This window comes from Melopsittacus undulatus (genome assembly GCF_012275295.1).
Source record: "Melopsittacus undulatus isolate bMelUnd1 chromosome W unlocalized genomic scaffold, bMelUnd1.mat.Z SUPER_W_unloc_4, whole genome shotgun sequence".
Lineage (NCBI taxonomy): Eukaryota > Metazoa > Chordata > Aves > Psittaciformes > Psittaculidae > Melopsittacus > Melopsittacus undulatus.
The window spans coordinates 1681330-1688771 of record NW_022993946.1 but is presented as its reverse complement, the minus strand read 5'-3'; the positions used below and the strand labels follow the sequence as shown (position 1 = coordinate 1688771).

Here is a 7442-nt window from a genome sequence, read left to right as displayed (position 1 = left end):
CCAGCCAGGCCCAAATCTCAGCTCTTGGTTAAGGCTCTTGTTAAATAACCGCATGCTTTATTGTCATGTTTTCCTGGTTACTTCCTGTTGGCTATATCTTTATTTGCACACAGTCAAGTGATACAAATTCATTGGAACAGTGACAGTTTACAAAAGACAGTAAAAATTATTACTTTGAACTAAAATTTATAAAACTCCAAATCTGGCCATCTGCAATAAGTCTCTCCCTCCTCATCTCACTCCTCTGTATAATTTTAACCATCCCTTTCCCCTCTCCTTCCTCCCTCCTGGCCTGGTACCATCAAAATGGTCTCTTTCCATGTGAGATTGATGGATGTTCCAGTGCTTTGCTAAGGCTTCTCACACTGAGCCTTGCACAAGCTCCTTGCATTTCCCTTAGTGTTTCCAAAGTTGAGACACCTGCACATAGAAGTGGAAGCCGGTGCCGATCTTACTATGCAGTGATAAGTGGCTATCCCCTCAGGCCGGCAGGCTTGCAGTGAGCATCTCTGATGTAGATGGTAAACAGAAGCTGGAGTGCCCCTTGCCATAAGAGAGGAACACATTGCTAGCAAGTGTTTAACTCAAGTATTTCTTGCTTCTTTCTCTCTCAAGAGCCAATCTCAAAGCATTTAAGAAAAGTCAGTATTGCTTTGTATTTGCAGACAGGAAGACTAAGGCACAGAAGGTTGAGGTCATTTGGCCAAGCTTGATCCACAGGTCTCTGCCTAGTCTGTGTTCTTCACTGAGCTGTTGCTTTCTGAACTCATGTCATATGAGACATATTGTCAGAGAGGTAACCCCATCTCTGTTCCCCACACAGACACCACACACAGGGGGCTAAGATCCACCTTCCTAAGCACAGCCTCCAGGGAAAACATCAAGAAGGGTTGGAGGCCAGATGTTGGTTTCCCAATGCCTAAATTCCACTGATTCCCAAGGAGGTCAGCTATGAAAAGATGACCAGGATACTTCTGAGGTATAAAACTGTGTCTACTGGCCACTGGTCAGCTTTATCATTGTCAGACTTATCGCTGTCATCACCACTGGAGGGTTCATAGCCTGGGATGGCAGAGCAGATTGGCTCCTGCTGCCTGCAATCTGCCTCTTCCTCGTTCTTTTCTACCAGCAGCTGCCTGTAGCACAGATTGTAAACCCTCAGGGGCCTGGGGGACAGTCAAGGCATCAGGAACCTCTGCCTGAAGCAGTCTGCACAGACAACAAAGCTGCACTTCCAGCAGAGGTGCCTTCAGGTGAGCATGGCGAAGTTGGTCTTCGTGCAGTGCATGCAGATGTCTGTCACCTTGTCTGGAATCCAGGGAGCCGCATGCTCCATGGAGGGCTGCCGGCCTGTCTCCATCAGCAGGTGCCTGATGCATTCCTCCAGATGGCAAATCCACTCCTTCCTCACTATCAGGGAGGCCATGGAAACCAGAAAGGACTTCTTGGAAGTTTCAATCATCCAATGGTTCATCTGCAAAGTGTCTGGCAGTGTCTCCAAAGTGACAAAGGGGAATGATGTGCTGGGAATTTTACTTCCTTTTGCTTATGACTGTGTTCCCATAGACAAGGATGTCATTGAAGAAGAAGATTATGCGAGGCTTTGGTTTCTTGTGGCATTCTTTGGTTAAAATCCTTTCTCCCAGAAGGACTCTTCCCAGCACAGCTAAGAGCTGTCCAGTAGCCCCAAAGAAGCTTTCCACAGTGTTGTGGTTTAAACTAATCCGCACAGCTTGTGCACTCACTCCCCCCCCTTGCTCCCCCGACACCCAGAGAGTTAGGAAGGAGAATCCAAAGAATGTAGCCCCCATGGGTTGAGATAAGAACAGTTTAATAGCTAAGGTATAACACTAATCACTACTGCTACCACTAATAATAGTAATAAAGATAAAGCAAATAACAAGTGAAGAGAATACAACATCTCACCAGCCACCGACCCATAACTCACCCCACCCTGCCCGACCGATCACCGACCAATACCTCCTCCATCCCCCCAGAGTCTCCAGCCCTTCTGGGTAACTCCCAGTTACATCCTGGGTATGACATGCTATGGTATGGAATACCTCTTTGGCTAGCCTGGGTCAGGTATCCTGTCTCTCCTTCCTCCTAGCCTCCCCTCCTCCTTCCTGGCAGAGCATGAGGCTCAGAAAAGGCTTTGGACAATCCAAACATTTGAGCAGTAACTCAAAACATACTTGCTATCAGCAACCATTCCCAGCCTGAAAGTCAAAACACAGCACTGCACCAGCTACCAAGAAGGAGAAAAAATGACTGCTACTGCTGAAACCAGGACACACAGCAGTGATACGCTGGCTGTTGATCTCAGTGTTTGCAAGATGGTCCACCATCTCCAGCTGGCTCTGAGGAAAGTAAAGAGGGAAGTGGTGAAACTGCAAACATCTGCACCAGGGTAAGGTTGAGGCAAATGCATGCACAGGTGATGAGATGCTTCTAATGCAACCTGAGGTTACAAGTAATCTCCTTACCATTCATCACTAGCTTGTTACCTTTATAAATTAAATTTTCAACCTTTCTGATACCACTTTGCAACAGCCTGATCTATACTGGTATAATTCAGCTTGCAGCAGTGGAAGCTCTTAAAGGCAGAGCCAGCTCTTCCATTATGGCTGTGCTTTTCACCAGTATAACTGTGTGCCCATAGTAAAGGGAACTGTTTGGTCTGAACCTGCTCTTATGCAGACATAAGTACTTGCTCAGGAGTAACTGTACTGTTACAGGACCCCCCTTCTTTCCCTCTTGGTGCTGGAAGCTAACTGATGCTGGGCTGGATGCAGGCTCAGGGAGTGTGAGATATACAGGAATGATTCGTGTCAGGAATTTAGGCGTCCTTGTCGCCATTGCACTTGGTGTGAAACCAGCCCTCCTTTGTGACCGTAATTACCATAAGTGCTCCTGTCAATAAGGAGAAACAAAGGGGATAATCTCTCCTAATCAATCGCTTTGTTTTTCAAAGGGGACTTCCGTTTAACGGTTTGACTGGCCTAAGGAGGTTAGATAACCAAGAGATACATTTTGTTACAGGATGTTGCAAACTTGGGTACTAGGCAAATAACCATATAAGGTATAGAACAAAATGTTAAGACTACGTTAAGCTTGTAAGCATTTTTCTGTTAATACATTACTAAGAAAATTCAACAACGTCTTCACCGGAGAAAGACCCCAGCAAACAAAGAAAAGAACAAAGGAAAAGGGCCACGTCGACATTCAGGTAAAGAAGACAACAGGATTGGCTAAAACCCAAGACTGAGAAGTATAAGAGACTGTACTCCAAAGATCCCGGGGTGCGTTGCTGGTGGAGCGGAGACTCCCCTGCGCACCCAGCGCTGTTTTGCTTATTGCCTCTCTTTTATATTTCTAATCAATTGTAAATAAAATCGATTGGGACAAAACCCGGTTTGCGGTAAATTTTTATAACAAAATTGGTGACCCCGACGTGATCTCTGTGTGGCTGCTGGGGACTATGGCTCTTACGAGGAGGCGCCCCACACTTTGTGGCTCGGGGGGTTCTAGTCCTGAGCAGTTCCGCGAGATCAACGAACAGAGAGAGACAATAAGCAAAAGAATTGAGCTCCCTGAAAACTGCAGTACAACCTCCTGTAATTCTTGTGCACGAAGACCCGGACGAGAACAGCGGACTGTAAGTATCGTTCGGTTGGGAGGAAAGCCGGTGTGTGTGTGTCTGTGTGGAACGCAACTACAGTTGCGTTGCGTGGTTTTCTCGGACCAGGGTTCCAGTACGGAAACCAAATGGTAGAGATGGAGTGTGTGGTGAGACATGAACCAGATACCCTGAATCTGTAAGAATACAGGTTGGGTTATCAGGATTCATGAAGTGAGTGTGGACCTCTTCTAGGCGCGTTTCCAAACTCCCGCGAGGGACTTGGCCGCTGAAGGAGGGAAGCGATAGTAATTGAGTGAAAGAGAATACACCCGGCAAACGGGTCAGAGTAGTGGTTGCAACTCTGACCCAAGGAAGGGGCCCAGGCAGAGGTCCCATTCCCGGGGCCCCAGGCAGAGGTCCCCGTCCCTGGGGCCCAGGCAGAGGTCCCAGTCCCGGGGGCCCAGGCAGAGGTCCCCGTCCCTGGGGCCCAGGCAGAGGTCCCAGTCCCGGGGGCCCAGGCAGAGGTCCCCGTCCCTGGGGCCCAGGTAGAGGTCCCAGACCCGGGGGCCCAGGCAGAGGTCCCCGTCCCTGGGGCCCAGGCAGAGGTCCCCGTCCCTGGGGCCCAGGCAGAGGTCCCAGTCCCGGGGGCCCAGGCAGAGGTCCCAGTCCCGGGGGCCCAGGCAGAGGTCCCCGTCCCTGGGTCCCAGGTAGAGGTCCCAGTCCCGGGGGCCCAGGTAGAGGTCCCCGTCCCTGGGTCCCAGGTAGAGGTCCCCGTCCCGGGGGCCCAGGCAGAGGTCCCCGTCCCTGGGTCCCAGGTAGAGGTCCCAGTCCCGGGGGCCCAGGCAGAGGTCCCCGGAGTAAGACAATGGGTCAGAATACGAGTCGTAATTATAACCCAGGAAAGGATCCAAGGAAAGGCCCTAAGAATAAAGCAGGGAGCAACCTACCAGATATACCACCGGAAAGTCCCCTGGGGTTAATGATAATGTACTGGGACATTCGGCCGTCCCAGGAAGGAAAAAGGAAAAACTGGTCCATTACTGTATGGAAGTATGGACAAAAGAAAAAAAAAAATTCGACCCGATCATTTGTATTGGCCGGTATTTGGGTCTTTTGATGATTGGATATGTCAAGCTTTAAATTTATATGTGAATAGAAAAGCACCGTTTAGCCAGAAAGAAAGTGAGTATGCAGCTCTATGGAAGGGATCATCAGCGAAAGTTTCATTGTTCCCCCTAAAAGAAAAAAAACCCAAAAGGGAGAAATCAAACAGACCATCTTGGGAGCCACTAGATAATTTACCACCCCCGTATCTGGGGCAGGATTCGGAAGAGGAACAAGGGGATAATTATCCCCCATTAACACCTAACTCCTTCCCGTCGGCTCCCCCTCCTTCCCCTCCTGCCCATACTAGAAGTAAAATGAGGACACAGAAAAATGAGAAATTAGACAAAGCGGAGGAAATAATAACATTAGCACCCCTCCGCGAAGTTCCAACGGGGGGAGAGAAAGAAAAAAAAAAAAAAAGTCCATTACAGTATGGAAGTATGGACTAAAGTGTAAATTTGGCCTGACGCATGGCCTGGGGCTGCTGGTAAGGCGCGCAGAGACGTCTGGCGCACAGCGAAATTCCCCTTGATAGGTAGGGCTTGCAAGCGAGGTGCTCGTCAACCAATAGAGCGGCTGCCGGCGATCCTGGAAGCGGATCGGGCGAGTTCGGGTTTTCGCTACATCCCAAGTTTAGGCGGAACCATGGTGTGAGTGTGTGGGATCCCGTGTGTGAGTTTGTGTTTCTGTGTGACTGAGACGTAGCAGAGCTACGAAGTGAATGTGGAGTCCCAGTCCGCGGTCTCCGCGAGGAGAGCGGCCGGAGACGGACGAAGCGTCTATATTTTTTGGACCTGTGTGTCCTGTCTGTGAGCGGGGGCCTGGCTGCCCTCCCGCTGTCCTTTCTGTGTAACCCTGTGTGTGTCCTGTCTGTGAGCAGCTTAGAAAAGGGCGGAGGGGGAATGTCCGGCTGCCCCTCTCGCTGCGTTTTTCTGTCCTGTGTATCTTGTGTGTGTACAGCCATTAAGTAGCTCAGAAAATCCCTGTGTGCCTTGTGGGAGTGTAACTATATGTGACTAGTGACATTTTGCTTGGATACTGTGGCAGTGCTCTCGGTGCAGATTCCACTTTCACAGACATGCAGAGTGCCAGTGGGGCAGATATTGCTCTGGGTTTCTTATGAAACACTGGCGGGTCGGAAGTTATAGATACCCAATCGGTAGTTCTATGAGAACAAAAATAAAATGATTAGTTTATGGAAAAGGCCACAAGAGTTCTGGAGGACCTCTGGGAGGGTAAAAAAGGAAAACTGGGAAAGGGTTTGTAAAAAAGTATCAAAGAAAATTTGAAGAGGCATGATTGCAAAGGAAATTTTGCTGTAACCAAAACTATGATCTAACAACAGGGGAGCTGATCTTCAGAACCCAGAGATATTATTGTACTGACCCCCTTAATAATATCATACAACTTGTGTGTAGGTGCTCTCATTTTCATAAGTGCATTTGCAGAGCACTGGGAAAGAGAAGCTATAGAGATCTGTAAAAGATTGGCTGAAATGGGAGCCGGTCAAGACAAGGAAATTCTGAAGAAAAGCCCATTGGGTTACATTTTGGCACATTGGAAAGAACTGAGAGGGTCTTCTGAGGCCTCTGTAAACAAGGAAAGGTTGGTAAAGTATTGTAACCAATGCTGACCTTCATACACTTTAGAAGATCAGGAAAAATGACCTAAAATGGAACTCTGAATTATGATACATTGTTATAATTAATGTTGGTTTTGAGGTGGCAAGGAAAATGAAATGAAGTAATGTATGCAGATGTGACAGAGTGCAAAATTAATATACCTCTGCCAGATCCCTTAATTTTGGCTTTGGAAAAGGACAAAAAAAAAAATTCAAAGCTAAGCTGAAGAGATGTTGTTCAGATCGTGATACTGGGGAAACGTGTTTAAAGTTAAGGAAGACCAAAGGGAAAGGAGGGGAGCTCGAGCAGCTCCTGTGTTTGAGCATGGGATGGGTGCCGGGGTAGGCAAACAAGTGGAAACAGACATGTTGATAGATGGGACTGAAAGGCTGTTGGATAAATGTGGACCGGGAGTAAAGGAAGAAACGTGGAAAGTGGATTAAAAAAAAAAAAAAAAAAAAAAAAAAAAAAAAAGTTGTTGCTTTGAAACTCTTGGAGAAGGAATGTTGAGCAGAGGTGGAAGTGAGACTGCCCTGGGGGGAGTGCCATGGGGCGGCTCCGGTGAATGAATTAGAACTAGAATGACAGGATACTAATAAAAAGCTGAAAAGAAGAGAGTTTATCGCCTCGTTGGGAGGGACCATTTCTTGTTCTTTTAACTACAGAAACGGCGATAAGAGCTGCTGAAAAAAAGGTGGACACACGCGTCTCGAGTAAAAGGACCCATAAAAAGAATGGAAAGTTGTGACTGAACCCAGAGACGCCAAGCTGACCCTCTAGAGGACTTGGATAAGTAACTGAGAGAATTCATATGGACTCCTGTAAATCTGATATGGGAAATGAAGATATAGTTGAAATTATTTTAAGAAACCATAAGATAAGGGCCAGTACTAGTCCATGCCCTCCTATATGCAAACACTGCAATTTGTATATTAGAGCCAAGTGTCCCAATTGTTTGAAGCATATTATTACTCATAGGGGAGACCGTGAACAATTTTTGAGAAATCAATTACAGTTCTTTTTGCATTCAGTGTGAAAGTACCACTTCGTTGAAACAGTTGTTGTGGGTCAAAATACTACTGCCATAGTAG

General features: G+C 47.6%; 1 pseudogene; it reads right to left on the bottom strand.

Annotated features, from left to right (window-relative positions):
* Positions 1–945: 945 nt before the first annotated feature.
* On the bottom strand, positions 946–2348 carry LOC117438274 (pleckstrin homology domain-containing family F member 1-like; annotated as a pseudogene).
* Between the last annotated feature and the right edge of the window lie 5094 nt (positions 2349–7442).